We start from the raw sequence: 19,857 nt of genomic DNA on the forward strand, positions 1-19,857 counted from the left end.
CTGTAGTATAGGCAACCTAATGTACGGTCGTTGGACGAACCACAGAGTTTTTGGCAAAATCGATTTTAGTTCTCGGTGTAACTCTAAAACAAATAACCATAGATACATGCAATTTTTACTGGTTTTTTATATTAGCATTTTCTATACACGATACAATTTTCAAAATATTTTGATATGTTTTGAACTGTTTAGGGACATTTTCAGTTTCCAATTTTATTAGTTTTTTTTTTCTTTGAATGTTTATAATACATTAATTGTTGGGTAAAAAAGCTTGAAAATTTAATACAAAACCTCCTACTATATTGTTACAATGACGTTTGAAAAATATTAAAAATCCTTAGTCACAGTTTTTTTTTATAAACATTTAAATTAGCAATCTAATTTTGAGGCAAATTATCTATATTATAGGGTAAATGGATATTTCCCGCCCGACTGTTTTCGGTCTATTAGGACCCCCCCATTTTTTTAGTTAATATTATTATTAATAATATTAGTCAGTAATTAACATATTGTAACGTCACGGAATTTTTAGCCTTATTTATTATAATATTATTCCCCGAACACACCTATTACTAACGTTGTTGACAAGTCAACGCACCTTTATTATTATAACCATTAGTAATAAAACGTAGATATCGCGCGCTAATGCACTAATGACCACAGTGTTATGCAATAATTGTTCCCCATTCCCCCCCTTCATCATGCAGTGTCCGTCGACGACGTGCCGCGGTTGTCCGCCACCCGTCGCCTGCAGCGCTTTTGTCACGTCCGCCGGCAATACTGTCTCGATACACCAATAATGTAACAAATCCCGCATCAACACGACACTGATCCACCCCACCACGACAACTCCACGGCAAGAAAGCTCCGACCAGACAAACGGCCTGACGGCCTACTCACTGTCTATTCACTTTTATCTTTTCGCACGGCCTGTGAAGCGGACGTCTTCCCGATCGGCCTCCGAAATATTATTTTTTTGGCAATACATCACCTCGTGGCCAGTTTTCGCTCCACGGCCCTGAATCAGTTCAACGACACCTGTACATGATTATTGATTATCGACGCGCTGTTCTACAACAACATGATGGGCTGAGACACGACTGCAGGCCCGATGTTCGGGTGAAGTATCCGTCACCCACGTCAATGCAGTCAGCAGCAGTCACGTCCATTTATCGTAATTATATTTTCCCCTTGGTCCCCCCTTTCAAAGCACGATTTAGAGGCGACGCAAGACGCGGGTCATTTTTTATCCCCATTCCCCTTGGTATGAAACATCCCAGCTGTAACGAGCCTCCACACACACATTCCCTGTCGGACCACCAGCTGTTCCCCGAATTATTATTGTACAAAATACCACAACGCTACGACACTGACCAGCTCCACTACTCAACATTTACCGTCGGAGACCGCCGTGCCGACTCTGCGTTTGACGACTGCGAATTACTCGTTTTCTGATCGCTGACTGTGTATTCGTCTTGCTCGTCACGTCTCACCGGCATCCCTGCCAACACACACCACAACCTCGGGGACGTTCAGCAGCTGTTTTTCGTTGTGAAAATCGTGTCAACCACCGTCATGATGGGCTAAGCACAACCCATGGGCCCGAGAATGGGCAGAGCCAGGTATGTCAACCACACCACAGATCTCCACCAACATCTCCATCTCTAGACAGCAGTCGTCGTCACATGCGTTGTCGTAATGTATTGTATTTCCCCTATATTTCTCCCTATATTATACGCAAGTCGTAAGTCATTTTTAATATATTCCCCACTATAATACTGTTAGCCTCCACGTCGCAAGCCAAAAGTCCTTTTTCATATATACCCCCCTATAACACTGTTAGCTGTCATGGCACAAACCGTGAGCCGCTGTTAAAAAATCCCCTTTTCACAGTATGTTTATGTCATAAGACGCGAGCCGTTCAGCCTTGACCATTAAAAGATGCTTAAGCGCACACGCGGTAACCCTGTGGCTGACGGTTGCGAGTTATGCAACACGCCGAACCCCGTGGGCCGTAAAAAATAATGTCTTGCGACGAAATTCAAATTATTATTTATTATTCATACAAAAAAAAACGTCTTACGATAAACTGTCTTCAGTAAAACGTTGACGGTTTGGGCTTAAGATATTTATGTAAGTACATAGAAAATGTAATCGGGGTGGACTGATGAACAATTTTGAATCTATATATACGCATTATGAACATATTTTAATCTATAGATACGTAGTATGGGTACTTTTTTAAACATTGTAGTACCAAATGACCGATAAAGTATTTAGCGATATCGGTAAATATCGCCGATAATAAAACTCATTAAAAATAATTAACTGCCGACAATGCACAGTCTTCAGAAAATCTTATCGATCTGTACCGTTTATACTACGTAATACGTATGTCGTGTATTAAATCAATTCAAAATTTAACACAATTAATGGCATTTATAAGTAAAAAAGGCAAAAAAAAAATCATCTTACATATTGAATAACACGCATTTTTATACAAAATTTATTTCTCTATTATTATTATTAAAAAAAGGCTTTTGCCTTCAAATCCAAACCTTAGTAATCATGCTACAACTGCATCATGTGCGAATGGGTGCTGTCTTATCGCTGCACTTCAGTCTTGTATATGTAGGTAGATACCTATACCGAGACGCTATTGTTTTTATATTATTCTAGCTACTGCAATACCAAGCAGCTCGTATTTTTCAAAAAAAAATTCGTAAGTATAATACTGTGGTGTCTGTGTGTTTCATTTTATGAATATAACACGATATATACTTAAATTCGAAAGTAGATTACTGTACTGAGGTTTAATTCTTTGCACGACATTCTCGGTGGCCACCTGTAGCAGCTTATCTTTACTACGGGCATATATTGTTGTGTGCCTACTATGGACCCACTATGGACCCACTATGGACCCCATCTGTCTCAGCAATATACAGTATCTTGACCAGGATCAGAAGAGGCCCAGCTGACCACCTCTGCTCCTGGGATCTAGCTGTTCGATCACTACTCCTGGGGCGAGCGACCCCCAATCACCGTCTCCTGGTTTTCCCACACGCTTAGAAAGGTAATATTGTTGTATTTGTGTATAGTTATTTTTGTCTTCAGGTTGGCTTGGCCTCCACCAACGACGCTAGCCTCGAGTCTTCTGTCTATCTTCCTGAAGTGAGATCTACCAGATCTAACCTAACCTAACCGGAGGTTGATCATTTCCCCGGCGGTGAGCTTGTTCGCGTCCGCTTATTCGTCCGTCCCGGAGGCTTATTTCGTGGGCATCAGTTTATATTTGTTTTTGTCGTTGCATTTTTCGTGATGTAGGTAATTGTCTTAAAACTATTCTAAATATATCAAAAATATTTCATTGGGCTTGTACACAAAAATAAATGCACGCCGTCGCTGGTTCGATCCTCGGCTTCGGGTGGAATTTTTCTCCGGGCAGGCAACAGTCTGGAGAAAGATTCTGCCATCCCCCGACCGGGGCAACACACACGTGTAAAAACCCTGCCGTTACAAACCCTACTACCTACAATCATAAAAACCCCACAGTCAGCTAATGGCCATAGGCGCCGGGCTTACAGATCAATAAAAAATAAATAAATAATAAGAATTATATACTTATTGACAAAAAGACTCATGTCCAAACGTATAATGTTTTATGTAATACTGACATCATACCTAGTAACCTACCTACTTATTAAAGTCTAAAGATGGTTTTTTTGTTTGAGTGTCTAATTCAGTAAAAATTTTAACTTAATAGAAGCTTATACTTTTAGGTGCATGAAAAGAATTACTGCGTATTTTCAATATTTTTTATCTGTTGCGTAAACAAATCATTAGAACCTTGTAAGTATTGAGTTTTCAAACTGTTTTACTCACAAATAAAATGTTATTATATTATATAAATAGAAAAAAACTAAAAGAAGTCAAATTTTTAGAGCATGTGGTTAAAACAATGTGGTCTTATAGGTTTAAATTGTTTATCATAGAAATACCTACAGTTAATTGTATAATAAGACTGAATTTATAATAAAGTGCCTAGGACCTAAGTAATGGAGGGGTCTTTTTTTCTAGTTACACTTTATAAATAGGGCCCGGTTGTTAATGACTTTTGAATCTTTTTTTGGAACAATATAGACGATGCTTTCCAAGCTTAAAATGTGTTTCAGTGACGTACGATTCTACAGAGTACAACAGGAAGACTTGTCAAATAAAATAACTTGTTCTGATCAATATCTTTAATTTTAATTTTTTTTTATATAATTTACAGACGCTTGCGTTACACGTAAGTATAACATTTTTCATATTATATTAATGTTGAAATTAAAAATTTAAATCTGATGTAAATTTTTGTTGGAAATTCATAATAGCCAATTTGTAAATCTGTTTTTTTTTAGAATAATTTTAATTGTAAAAAAATGTATTTGAGTAATGTAGTTTTTTTCAAATATAATTATTTTTGATGAGTTAAGTATTTGGGTACCTACGGCGGGGTACGATGTGGTTTGGTTTGTGAGCCTACACATACTATCGGGGAATGATATTTTGACGAGCTAAAATGTAATCATTAAGGATAATATTGAAAACTGCAGTTATGTACCTATTTTGCATATACAATACGCCGGCACAACACTTTATGCTTGCACAAAATGCAGGTACTTATATACAATAATATAATATTATAATATTTTATAAATTATTTATTTATTTAAATCCTAATACTACAATATTGACTATGATATTAATAATACAAATAATAAACAATAATAATAATAATACAATTACATTAAAAACATAAAAATCTATTAACATAATTATTAAAAGATTCCAAGGAAGTAAAATTAAAAAAATCAATGTTGATATCGTTTGCTAATGACATAATTCTGTTGATAGGTGAAGATAAAGAATAATTTGTTCTTTGAGAACCTATTTAAAAAATATTAGTAGAGGAACGTTAAAATTGAGAAACCTTAATAGTTCTGGACAGTCAGTGTATCCATTTACAAGTTTAAATAAAAATTTTAAATCTATTTTACCACAAAATAAACCAGGAAGGTTATAATCACCTAATATAAGAATTTAAGAATTACAATAATAAGATAATAAGTTATTTAACAATATATTTATTGTATACCTACACCTTAATATTTTCAGTATTTCCAATGATAATCCTAGATTATATTTAGGTATTAAATATTTTACAATAATTATGATATATTTTATTTTATTTTTGATCATAATATAATAATAAACTTGAATCAAATAGGTTGTCAATTGTTATCAAGACTTACCTACTGTTAGATCTAGGAGGACTGTAAGAACTAAAAAGCCTAGAATGAAGATTCAAACTCCACTTCTAAAACCGTTCTCTATTCTGGACATTTTCAAAAGCGGATTATGATTAAACAACAATAGGTATTGCACATCAGTTGTTAAATCATCCCGCGTAGGTATAATATATTATTAAAGGATATGTTAATCTATACTATCACATTATATATAAGTATATATTTATATGAATAAATGTAAAACAAATGTAAACATTGCCTGCTTTATAAATGGCGGCCGGCTTCAACATTGGTCACAACTGTGGTATAAAGACGGTTATCTAGTTGTTGTATATATCTATGATAATAATATTTACCTACTGGGAATTAGATAATTTTTACTTTTTATTTTTTTCTGTGGTGATAAACAAAGCATTACTTTAAATCAGTTAGAAAATAATAACATGTGTACAAAATTTATGTTAAAATGGTTATGTATTTTCGATATTTTTTATCTGGTATAAAAACAAATTAAGGACCATGTATTTAATTTTTCAAGCTTTTTACTTACAAATAAAATGTAACTTCCTATATATAGATAAATGGAAAAAAACTAAAATAAGTAAACAATTAAAAGTATATTTTATAAATAAACCTAGTTCAAATAAGACCCAAAATATTGTAAAAATTGTATTTTGTCGTGAAAAATCAATAACAAGTATTAGGAAAAAAATTCTAGTCTGTACAATAAATAATTATTATTCGTTTTTAATTTAATTTCATGTATAAACTAATAAATATATTAAAAAAACACACATCATTTTAAAAATAATACATATTTAATCTCTCCACGGATGAGAATATAATATATTATTGATTTTTAACGATGGTAGGTACTAGCAGGTGCTATGTGATTGTGAGTTATTACCGGCGATCGTAAGTTTTCCAAAAGCACATTCATGATATCAGTATCTAGTTGTATTCGTCATTCCACATATTATAATACTACTGCTTCTTGTTACAGTTTTTTTTAAATTTAAATTAATTTTAACTGGGTTAAAAATTAAAACTGTATTTTATAAAAAAAAATAAACACATCATTGCACTATTATTTATAACTGTTATAAAGTGACATAAAGTTATGTGTAATGTGATTTATAAATGCGTATAGGCAAGGTCAGCATGTGGATATGTCTAGGACTTTTTTTTTGGAACATTATAAACAATATAAACGATGCTTTCCAGGCTTAAAATCTGTTTCAATACCTAACATACGATTTTACAGATTGTTGTAGAAGAAGACTTGATAAATTAAATAACTTGTTCTAATCAATATTTTTTAATTTTAATTTTTTTATATATTATTTACAGACGCTTGCGCTACATGTAATACAATTTTCATGTATTAATGCAGAAATTAAAAATTTAAATTTGATAAAATTATTTTTGACAAATTCAAAATAGCCAATTTTTAAATGTGTTTTTTAGAAAAAATTAAATTGTGAAAACATTTATTTAAGTATAAATGTAGTTAATTTTTAAAAATATTATTATCTTTGATAAGTAAAGTCTTCGGGTATCTACGGCGGGGTACGATGCGGACATGCGGTTTGGTTTGTGAACAAACAATTTCTATCAGCGAACGAAATTTTGACGAAGTGTAATGATTATGGATAATATTGAAAACTACCGTAATGTACCCATTTTGCCTACACAATACGCCGGTGCAAGATTTTATGTTTGCACAAAATGGAGGTAGGTACCTAATATTATACAATATACCTAATATTATAATATTATTTATATTTATATTTTGTATACCTTAGGGTAGTTCTTAAAAATAAAGATCAACATTTTAACAGCACCAACTTCGAATTTAAAACTAAACTATAAATAATAATATCTGTGTAATTTGATAACGATAGTATAACCCTAAGACGTGCTTCAAAAGGGTTGACATTTCTTTTAAGAGGGTTGTAACGTCACAGAATTTTCAACATTATTATAATAATACGATGATCCCCGAGCATACCTTTTCTAAGTTATTATCATGAGTATCAATATTATTATATAACAGTATAAATAAGTTATTACGCGTTTAATACAAAACCACCACAGCGTTATGCAATCCATACTCCCCGACCCCCACATCACACAGTGTTCGGCGTTGATGGGTCGCGGCTATTCGCCACCCGTTGCTGTAGGCGCTTTTGTCGCGTCCGCCGGCACGGACTGCAGGACAACATGTCTCCGAAAATTAATTAATTGTAAAATAACGATAAAAACGCCGACACTGACCTGCCCTACTTCCACAACAAACACGATGCTCCGTCACCGATTCAAAAACACTTTTCTCGCAACCACTGGTGACGCTACTTTTCCCACACCTGCCATGTGCCAAATTATTATATTATATTATTCAAATCAAACTTTATTATTCACATGTGTGAATGCCAAATTATTATTATTTATGATTGCCAATATTATTATAACTGTTATTTACTCTATATAAAATATAAAAACCTCATGATTACCTTAAACTTTACCCTTATTAGTTCACTTTTCTCAACTAATACAACTAATACTTTTTCCCCTTTATTATATAAATCTCTGGCATTCATTTGCCACTGCATGTTTAAGACCTACGAGTTCCACCAACTTGGCCTTAGATCCTACACGCGGTGCGGCTTGTAGGTCACGAGAGAGGTGTTCCCCCTCGCTCGTGGGTAGTTTCTGTGAGGACAAAAACTCCAGATCCTCACAGGGTGTATTTACATTTTTTCATATACCTAAAAAATTATTGTAATTAATAAAAAAGTGTACAATACATTATTTGTAGACAATGAATTTATTTAAAAAATACATATATTGGAGAAAAAGATCTCAGATCTTAAGTGGTATATTATTTAAATTAGAACTTATAATCTAAAATTTTAAACTGTATTCAACTATCAAATTTGTTTTGAAAGTGTACGTCGCGTCGGTTCGCATTAGTATACTTAGGCTGATAGTCATAAACTATTTGCATCAAAAATTGTTTTTGTTCCTCGTCTTTAGTAATTTTGTCATTGAAATCACCTATTAATTCACTCCCCTCTCAGCTGCATCATTTACAACTTTAACAAGACTAAGTAATGATATTCCTCTTTGATGGTTGACATTTTTGTACTATTCTTCTGGATTTTGATTAAGGAAATCTATAGCAATGTTAAACCTATCAAAAAATTTCATCGATGAACTGTTGATGAAATCAGAAATTTGTGAACTTTTTAGCAATGTTAAATATATAGTGTATAACGTTTAATAATATTTTAAACTGCAATTATGTACCTGTTTTTCCTATACAATACGGCCGGTGTAACACTTTAAGCTTGCATAAAAATGCAGGTTTGGTGGTAAAGGTACAGGTAATGTAGGTACCTATGTACGATAATATAATATTATAATATTATTTATATTTATATTTTGTATACCTACAACTCAATATTTTCAGTATTTACAACGATTTTCAGCGTAAAATATACACCTAGATTATATTTAGGTATTAAATATTTTACAATACCTAATTATGATATAATTTATTTTATTTTTGATTATAATTTAATAATAATTTGAATTAAATAGGTTGTCAATTGTTATTAAGACTCACTTACTGTTAGATTCAAGAGGTCCGTAATAATTAAAAAGTCTAGAACGAAGATTCAAACTCCACTTCTGAAAACGTACTCAATTCTGGACTTTTTCAAAAGCGGATAATAATAGATATTCCACATCAGTTGTTACATCATCTTGCGTAGGTATAATATATGATTAAAGAATATGTTCAACTATGCATCATTATAAATTGTACAGTTTATAATAAGCATTCATACATATGCATAGATAAATACATAGGTACTATGTGTTAACGGAAACAGGGATCATGTCTTTATCACTCTGTACCCTAAACATATTTTTGAATTTTGTTTATGGGACAATTAAGAAGAATATTGGGTCATAATTTCCTTTGACTTACAATTTTAATAACTCAAATATTTTGAACATGCGTAACACAACTTATCTTTTTTTAACGGGAATCCTTATTTTAAATAATATGTATCACGTAACGTAAAGTTTTTATTTATAGCTTAAAATTCTATGTAATAAATTGTATTGCCACTATTCATTATTTGGGTTAAGGTTTTAAATTTTAGACATTTTGGTTTAATATTTTGTTATTACTACTATGGCAGTATCACAAATATTTTTTTACTGCGGTCAAGTCTAACAATTTACATTCTAAAAATGTCTATATTTACTACTTTAGGTTGGTATATAAGTTAATCATACAATTTAATTATGTAAGTATATTATATATCTCAACCAACTACTATTATACATCATATATACACACATGAAACAAAGCCATATCAGTAGCATAGACATGATTTCTGAAGGGGGGATTAAAAAAAAACGACATAGCTAAATGGTAGGTGAAATCCCCCACTTTTTCAAACCTTTTTACTAAGGTAATAAAAAGCCAATGAGGGGATCTGACCCCCCCCCCCCCCCCCTCCCCCAATTGTCTACACCACTGAACCACATAGGTATACATTCATGCTACTGCCAAATTATTGAAGGGGAGGGGACGAATAATCTACTGATCCTGGGACCTTGTGCCACTGTATGGTAAGTAGGTACTTAAGTGGAACCATGACAAAGTATATTTTGCTCATTGGAACCAATTTTTTCATAAGCCAAATCACACATTATACCATACAGTAGAAGTGTTTCAATTTATCAACATTTTAACAGTAAGTAGGTATTATACTAATTAATTTTTTTTTTATTATTTTAAACTAAGACATTCCTAGCCTAAGGCTATCTATATCTAGGGATATTTGACAATATACTTATTACTTTTAACAGGTATTAACATGATAATTAAAAAAATTTTTAAGTACCTACTAAGGATAATTTACAATTGGTAATTTAAGATATACAGAAGTAACAATGTGATTACAATAATATTCTAATATTTACATATTTACAATAATTTAATAACTATAAGTAATCGAGAGGTCGTAGAGAGATCTAGAAGAAGCGCATGTGTAGAGTGAAGATTTGGGTTTTGAGTAGTGGCTTAGTGTACGAGTTCGTAGGGACGACCTCATTTTAATCGAAAATGAGTTGGATGAGTGAGAAGGTTATAGTGAATTGCATCTGATGAGTTTGGAAGAGAGCAGTGGACATTTTTTGCTAATGTTTTTATATGATCTTCGATTTCTTGGATTTGAAAGTCTTTGTGGAGATTTGCGTTTCTGACAAACCATGGGGCATTTGCAATTATTCTGAGGATTTTGTTTTGGACAATTTGCATTTTTTTGATGTGCGAGGATGCACAATTACCCTATATCGGGCAAGCGTAGGTAAGAATTGGGCGTATAATTTGTTTAAAAATTAGGAGAGAGCATTTTTTTTTATAGTTGAATTTTTGTTGAGGATGGGATAAATAAATTAATAATATGTTGTAATCAATAATAGTCAATAGATACCTATGTTACTATGAATGTGCGCAATTGGTGAGTGCTGACAATCACCTAGTGAATGTCGACATACACCTTCAAAATTCACCTTGTGAATGCTGAAAAATTTAAATAATATAAACATGTACTAGTCGATGTTGACATATACATTATATGTATTTTTAATATTTTTCAACTGCTATTAGAACGATATATCAGGAGCCTTATATTAAATTTTCACGCTTTTTTACCCAACAAATACAATTTTATTGATATTTATAGAAAAAAAAACCAAACAAATTTAAAACTGATAATTTGTATAAATAGCTCAAAAGAGTCAAATTATTTTCAAAATTTTATCGTGTATAGAAAATGCTAACACAAAAATTCAGTGAAATTTTCAAGTATCTACAGTCATACGTTTTTAGTTACAACAAAATAAGGAAATCGTTACATGAGATATCGAGTGAATATCAAATGTTGTAAAAATATGAATTTCAAACGCTCATAAAAATTTAATTTGACTTTCTTGTAGAAATTTTTTTTTTGATAAAGGTAGACTAACTTATAGATAATCTTGTATTATATTTTCAAATCTTAGATTTAAAAAGAAAAATTTTAATGAATTCTCAACTCAAAATAATTTGCTAATTTTCGTGATATTTCCGTATTTTGTCAAAATTTGAACTTTAAATGCTTATAAATAAAAATTGCGACTAAGGATTTTTAATTTTTTTCATTTGCCTTTGAAACAATAACCTAGGAGCCTTCTATTAAATTTTCAAGCTTTTTTACTCAACAGATAAAATTTTATTGATATTTATAGAAAAAAAACTAAAAAAAATGGAAATTGACAATGTCCGTAAACAACTCAAAATAAGTCAAAATATTTAGAAAATGTTATGGTGTATAGGAAATTCAATTATAAACATTCAGTAAAAATGTCATGTCCCTATAAGGTCATTTGTTTTAGAGTTACACCAAAAACCAAAATCGATTTTTTCAAAAACAGATTTTGCGTAAAAATTCCCGTTTTTCCTTAATTTTTCTTTTGTTTTTCACGTCGATTTTTAAAACTACTGGGAAATTTTTACTTTTGACCCCCTCAAAGTACCAACTAGATTCACTTTCCTATCAGAAAAGTTACTGTTGAAGAAAATCCAAGCACTTTTACTGTCCTAAAAGGTGATGACAGACACAAAAATAAAAAAATTTTAAAAAATTTAAAAAAAAAACACATTATTGTAAAATCAATACATTCAACGTTCCACTCAAAATCTAAAAAGACAATGTTGACAAGTCAAAAAATAAAAACGTAAACCAGAAAAAATCAGGACCACTTAAAATTATACAAAAATGTGTCCCCAAAATTCACTTTTCGCAGCTTATGGTTCATAACGCAAGAATAAAATTGTATTGACATTTATATAAAAAAAAGTAGATGTGGAGATCATTACCTCAATTTTTTTTTACACTTCGTCGTGTAAACTCACAAAAACTATGTGTTGTAAACCTGTATTAATAGCATTCTTTTTTTAATAAACCACTATTTATGTAAACACTTCTTATAATATACCTACTTAAAAAAATAATTTAATCCTTTCGCGGAACCCTGAAGTGAACCCATGGAACACTGTTTAAGAAACACGCTGCAATAGAGCGTTAGGTTATAGATCCTCTGATATAATGAGAAGCTTTTAATTTATAAAAACGGTATCTTTTTTTTCTATTTTTTGCCTTGACCTATTCATTCTCTAATATCTATGCACACCTACTTTATACCTTGTGTAATATCTATGACGTACACCTACCTTGAAAGTTGTTTGGACCGATATGTTGTATGTGAATATGTGATGATAATATGGATAGTCTATTTAACTCTATTAGTCCATCTTAATTTGTAGTATATCAATGTATTCATATAATCATATTGTCTTTATCCATCAGGTTCAGTTTTCATTTTCTATTTTTTTTATTTACTTAGGCGTATACTAGTATTACAGAATAGGTTATATTTTGAAAGTTAGGTATTACCTAAATTGTTAAATAAAGATTGTAGTTTGAAAAACCCAAACAGTGGCCAGCTGAGTATTGTAATTACTAACTTTGAATAATATGGAAATAAAAATAAAATATAAATAATACAAGACAATAACGAATGTAGGTATGTGTATGGAATGAACACTTCTTATAAAATGACAGAATAATGTAATAGGATATAAGGATTTCATCAAAAATATTATCTTATAACTGCTGGAAGTAGGCAAAATATTGATATAGTATGTACTAAATTAACTGATTACATAAAATAATGTACGTAATATAAAAAAATAATTTTAATATAATACAACTAATTGATGACGAATTTATTTTATATATTTTTTTTATTGTAACTCCCTCACGAAAATAAGTGCCGATGCCTCCTCGCTAACCCAAAATTATACCCAATACTAAGCATACTATCAGGCGTCAATTGCACTATAAATTTTAATTGAGTATCTATATTAACTATTATACAACATAACTACAAATATTTTAAACTGACAATAAATATTACCTATATTATGTTGTAACTTGTAGTACAAATTCAAATATACAACTCGCGCAATGAGCATTCTCTATTTTTCAAAAAACAATTTTAAACACCATATTTATCATATTATATAAAACAAATACTTATGTATCTATTTGTTAACTTTATAAATTATTTGATGAATCCATAGTATACATTTTTTCTCAAGCTTATGTCTTTAGGTTGGCCCCTGAAACAATCAGCTGATGAGCTAATGGGTCGGCAAAATATGTTTTCCAGGTCCAAAATTAGGTCCCACAGTGCCCCTTTAAATAAATAAAAACGTTCTACTTTGTAAACTGTACTACAATAAAATGATAAGAAAAACAATTAATTTATTATGATACATTATAAAAACATATTTATATAGCTGTTGTAACTACAAACAAAAAATCATCTATGTTAACAAATTTTAAAAATTAAGTGGTCTATCAATGGCTACTGCTCCCGCATGACACCGTGCTACATTCATTGGCGATCCTAGCATGGTCTAAGTATTTGTGATGTGATTGTAAAATTCAACAGAATCCAAAATAGATAATATATCACGTCCACCGACTGCATACAATAATCCTTCTAATACAACTACACCTATATTAACATTTTAATTTAAATGTAGTACATTTCAAATTCATTGTTTCATAAAATAATTATGAAATGTTATAAGAGTATTTACCTGCATATTTTCGAGGAAAATGCATGTCTGCCATTGTAGTCCAAACTCCAGTACTTGGTATGTATGCTTTTACACTTTTCAGAGTTCCTGATTCATCATCACACAATTTAACTTCGACTTTTAATGCTATTCAAGATCAGTTTTTACCTCCTAGTACTATGTCTGTATTACAACCATTAGACCAAAGCATAGTAAATAATTTTAAAATAATTACCGAAAAGAAATGGTAAAAAAAATTATATCGGCTATAAATGATAACAATCAAATTGTAATAAACATATTGGATACTATACGGCTATGCAATAAAGCATAGCGACACGTAAAAAAAGAAACGATCGTAAACTGTTTTACAAAATCAGGTTTTATGTCAATGTCGATGTAAATTTGGAGATTTGTGGATATGGCGAAGAAGAACTTGAAGACCAACCAATACAATCCACTATTACAAATTACTACACTTGCATTAGAAACATTACGTAAATATATTGAAGACAGTGAAAGTATGGAAGATTTATTTAAACCACTAGGTATTTTAGAAAATAGAATTAAATAGACAAAAACAATAAACTTTACACCAATTCTTTAAAAATAATAACATGTAAGTAGGAATGTAAGTAATGAATGTAATGTATTTTTTTTATTTCTTTAATGTAAATTTTTTTTTAAAAATTAAAACATATTTTTTAAAAGTTTTTGATAACTCTAAATGTTTAGTAAGTTGAAAGTGCTCATTACAGATACACATAAACCCTATTAATATCTATATGTTGTGCATTGCAAAAAAAAGGCAGTTTCTGATGTAATGATTAAATCTTTTAACGCGTACCTATTTAAACAAATATTGATAATACTAGTATATTATCAAAATTGATTATTAAAGGATATTAAAGGAGCCCAAAACACAAATAATATATTTTTTTTATTAGAAAGAATAAAAATTCTAAGAATAATGGTATAAGTGTAACGTTTTTACTCACATTGAGTTATAAGAAAATGAAAAATGACGCGTGTTGTCGTTGAGCCAGACTTGCGGTAATTGGTAATCTAATACTAAATGTGTATCAAAATAAACTGATGCGCAACACCATTGTAACTAAGTACAATATATGTACGTAACAAAAATATCTTTTAGTATTTTTAATATTAAAAAAAAAACCAAACGTTATTATGAAGTTCTGATAGTACTATCTTCTTTAGAATAAAAAATTGCATATTTTTAAATTAAAACACAAAATGTTTACATTAGTAAATCATTTTGTAAAGTGTGTAATGTGTTACGCGGTTATTCTAGGTATTGGGATAACAATAGTAAATAATATTATTTTTTTTTAGATTAAAATTGACAAAATTGTTTTTTGTAGTTCCGACTCTAATGATTTAGCATTTAACAATAATTTGAAGACATTTTTTTATTGTGATGTGTGCTCCTTTAAAAGTTAAAAATCATAAAATATTAGTTATTATATATAATATATTTACCACATATATAACTTCATTCAGTACTCAGACTCCAAAATCAACTCTTTTAGTAGCCAGACTAGATACAATACGCCATTATTGAGTACTGAAGATAAAAACTTCTGCACTATTTAAAGTATTACCACCACAATGTCCGCTAACATTGAATTTATTACATAATTTATACTTAATATGTATCTGATTTATAAAAGAAATAACTAAATAAATGTAAATTATATTTTAACATAACTTACAGCATACAGATAATTATTTAGTACGCCAAATCCTAACTGTTTTCTTGTAACTAACATGTCAAAAAATGATTTCCAACAAGCTGATTCTGATGATATATCTAGAACATCAACAGATGTAAGAGGAGATCCCAAATTAATACCACCCAATGTAAACACAAAATTATCTTTTAATACAGCTACACCAGCTGCGGCAAAGGGTGTTATCATTTTTTGTCCAAACTTCCACTGGTTGATTTTTGAATCGTACCATTCTGTACTACCTGAAGCCATATTCCCTAATCCACCAACCACTAAAATAACCTGTTAAAATAAAATCAATTAAATATTTGAAAGAGAGATAAATTATAACAGCATTATACTTTAAGTAAACCACTAGGATGTCTAGGTTTATACCGGTTGCATTTAGGATTAGTTATAACTTGACCTGACTGTTTTTTCTTAAGAAAATGAAAATGTAAAGCCTTGAATACATAATCTTGCCCTTTAAAAATTATAAAAACATTAAATATTAATTCATTCAAAATAGAAGTATATTTACAGAAAAAACTTACATTTAGGGCAATCATTAAGAATAGGTTCCTCAAGTACTTTTTGAAATATAAAATGTTCCGATGTAAACGAACATGTTCCAATAATTGGGGTAAAATACATTTTCTAGAATCTAATTCATGCTTTACCCAACGAATAACACATTCAAATACCTACAAAAATAAATAAACTTACAAATAGGGCATTGATGTAAATGACTAGTGAATGTTCTTTTGAAGAATCGTGTAAGTAGCTAAGTCAGTTTGCAATTCTAAATTTATCGAATATGTCATGCTGTTAAGTGTAATAACAAGTCCTCATGGTAAAAACTTTAGTTAAGTTTGTTTTCACGGATTCAGAATTTATGTGTTTACTTTTTGCAATGAACTCTTAAAAAAATACAGGTTTGAATATTAACATAAATAAAGATTTAATTTAACCTGGCTATAACAAACTTTTTAAATACCTTACTTACCTAACCTAATCTAACCAGTTTTAAAATTTAAAATCAAATACGAATTTTAGAAGTGTTTTGTAAGTATTTAGATCATTAAAATATAATTTTTTAAGACATCCTTTGTGTCATAACATATTTTTTAGAGAAACAATACATCTGGGTCCTAATTAAAAAAAAAATTATATTATATATAAAAGTAGTTTAATATTTCATTCCCTAATACTAAATTACAACAATAATCAATTTTAGTTTGCTTAGTTTTTCTTCAGATGGCACCATAAGCTCATCACTGAAGATCAACTTAACAAACTGTTAAGATGATAAGGATAGGAATTCGTCAGCCTCAACCACTTCTCTAAGAATAAAAATATAACAATAATATATTATACAATTTCCATAAAGTATCATTATTACAAAGAATATTTCATACGTAAAATGTTGTTGAATATACAATTCTGAACTTGTTAATAATTTTAAACAGCTGTGTAAAACAGCAAAAGCTTTTATACCAAGACAATTTTCAGGGTGCAGTTGTTTCTGTAAAAATACACAGCATGTCTCGTTTACATCGTTCAACTGCAAAAGATTAGCTGCTGGTATCAAAACCTTGAGAAATAAATAATAAAAAGTTTAAATACATTTTTTGTCTACAATTAATTCAAGGTTTGTCTATTATAGTATTATTAACTGTACATTTTTTTCGGTGACTATGATTTTTCCTGAATAAATAGTCTACTTAAAGTTGTAAGGTGGTAGAATATAATTGTTTAATAACAACAAGATCTTTATTTTTTTCTGCAAAATTTGTGAACATTGCATGGAAATAAGGACTAGCCGATGCTAAAACCACTTTATGCGCACATATTATAGTTCCGTCATCTGTTTCCAGTTTAATATCACAAAAAGCCTCATGTCTAAAAACAAACATTTGTTACTAATGTTTATCTGGCAGTTAAAATCACTTCCTACCTACTGACGCGAGGATTCTAACACTAGAAACATTTCCCCATAAGAAGATCTTGTATACTCAAATTTTGCTGGTTCACAACTAGTGGATATTGGAATTTCTTGTAGATGTTGCATTTTAAATTGTATATTTATTAAGTCCAGTGCTTGGATGTCTTAGCACTATAACAATATTCAAATATACTCTTATAAAATACTAAAAAATATTAAAATGACATAGGTAAAATAATGCAATTAACACATTCATGGGCAATCATGAAAAAGTACTACTGCAGCAGTATTTTTGTTTAGTGATGCCAGCGGACACTTTTGAACGGTTAGTCGTTGCGACGGCAAAAGGGACGCACACTCGTATGGCCGTACAGGATGAATATCGCGTCGCGATAGTCTGAAGGGAACGTACTTGCAGTACTTGCACGACGGCAAACAAGACACGAATAAACACATACGAGGCGTTATAATAACATAAGGCGTATGTATAATATATATTGTAATATAGGTACCTACCTAGTAATAAGTATAAATGTATAATGATACGATACACAATAGGTAGTGGTATAATGCGTAATGTAGTACTCTCGTGCTACACTTCTACACTTTAATTATTTAATGACGTGCTTCGATGTCCTGTTGTTGACAAATTGGTAGAGTCACAAAGGTATGTTTGGAAATAGTAAATAAATTCAAGATTGTATTATACGTTAAACAGTAAGTTTAATAAAATAATGTAAAATAAAATAGTCACAAAGTAAAATACATTTGCACTTAAAATTTGTAGGCAGAGTTTACGCTCGGTACCTGAGAACTACGTGCAGTAAGCTAGCGTAGTGATCCCTCACTAACGCTTATATTTTTGAGTTGTGACGACGTTGCTGTATGTGGTAGGATTTGTATTGACAGAGGTTCAAGTCACAGGTTTCAACAATTAGTTATAATAGTTTATTTAATAAGATAAAGTAATTTGTTACAATAAATGTTATAAAAAATTGTAGACAGCACGTTAAGTTACTGCCCGAGAACTAGTTAAATCTACGTAAGATTACTGGGAATGTACTTAGTCTGGCGGCGGTGTAGAGTGCGCGGACTCTACGACCAGGTAAGTACTACATGTAGAGGTATGGGACTAATTCTAATTCTGCTATGGACGGAGACTCGTATATATACCAAGTCTCCCTTAACTATTAGGTACACGGTATCGACTTAGGAGGTGGATCGGAAGAGCACCGGCGAAGGAGTAACGAGTACCGACGCAGGTGTGAATGTTGTTGCCAAATCCTTGAGTTGGATAGGTACCGGATTATTTGTGATTCTCAGAATCTGGAGACTTGCAACAACAACCAGGCGTGGCACGAGGTTTAATTTATAGTGAAGTGACACATAGTTGAATAATAAAAATAATAGTAAACTGTCGTCGGTTTACTACACTAGTAAAAAGTAATTCTAAATCTATGTACTAATTTAATACCCTTATATACACATGACCTCTTATCCGTGGCGTGACCCCGACAAAGCCACCGGATAGGCTCACTAAAATACATGCATAGAAGTTGTTTACGCCGAATATTCATGAATAAGCAATAGTTACAAAAACATTTATAATTAATGTAATATTTCATATTACGTTTTTCTCAGTATCCATGAATACGCATTTCCAAATCAAAAAGGCCAAAGGACAAAATAATATGTAAAAATACCTAATACCAGGAAACGTCAAACTATACGAGTAAACATGGTTTACTACAGTAATATAAATTAACAGTAACTGTATTCGCTATTAGGCAAGAATAAAAGAATATTTTTTAACACCTTTTTTCCTTTCGAGAAAGCCTCGTCACTCAGCTATAACTTATCATTTCTATCTAATCTTCTTTCCTCTAAAATTGACAGTCCTGAATCACTATCCCGTGTCTCATTAGATATCCCCTCCCACCGTACACGATCATATATTCCATTCCATATACCTTTCTCTTCCTAAAATTACCATCTTAACTCACCGATCATCCGTCTAACGCGCATTACCAATACTGACCCTTCATTCTCACTCTAAAATTGAACATCGTTTCCATAAAGCAAAACTATTACTATTATATTCATGTTATTATAGGGTTCGTCCCGTATTGTAAAATAGCTATCGGTATAACATGGGAACATCAATAATCATTAATATATTAT

General features: G+C 30.8%; 1 pseudogene; it reads right to left on the minus strand.

Annotated features, from left to right (window-relative positions):
* Positions 1 to 13,836: 13,836 nt before the first annotated feature.
* On the minus strand, positions 13,837 to 17,802 carry LOC132936842 (ring canal kelch homolog; annotated as a pseudogene).
* Between the last annotated feature and the right edge of the window lie 2,055 nt (positions 17,803 to 19,857).

This window comes from Metopolophium dirhodum, chromosome 1, assembly GCF_019925205.1.
Source record: "Metopolophium dirhodum isolate CAU chromosome 1, ASM1992520v1, whole genome shotgun sequence".
NCBI lineage: Eukaryota > Metazoa > Arthropoda > Insecta > Hemiptera > Aphididae > Metopolophium > Metopolophium dirhodum.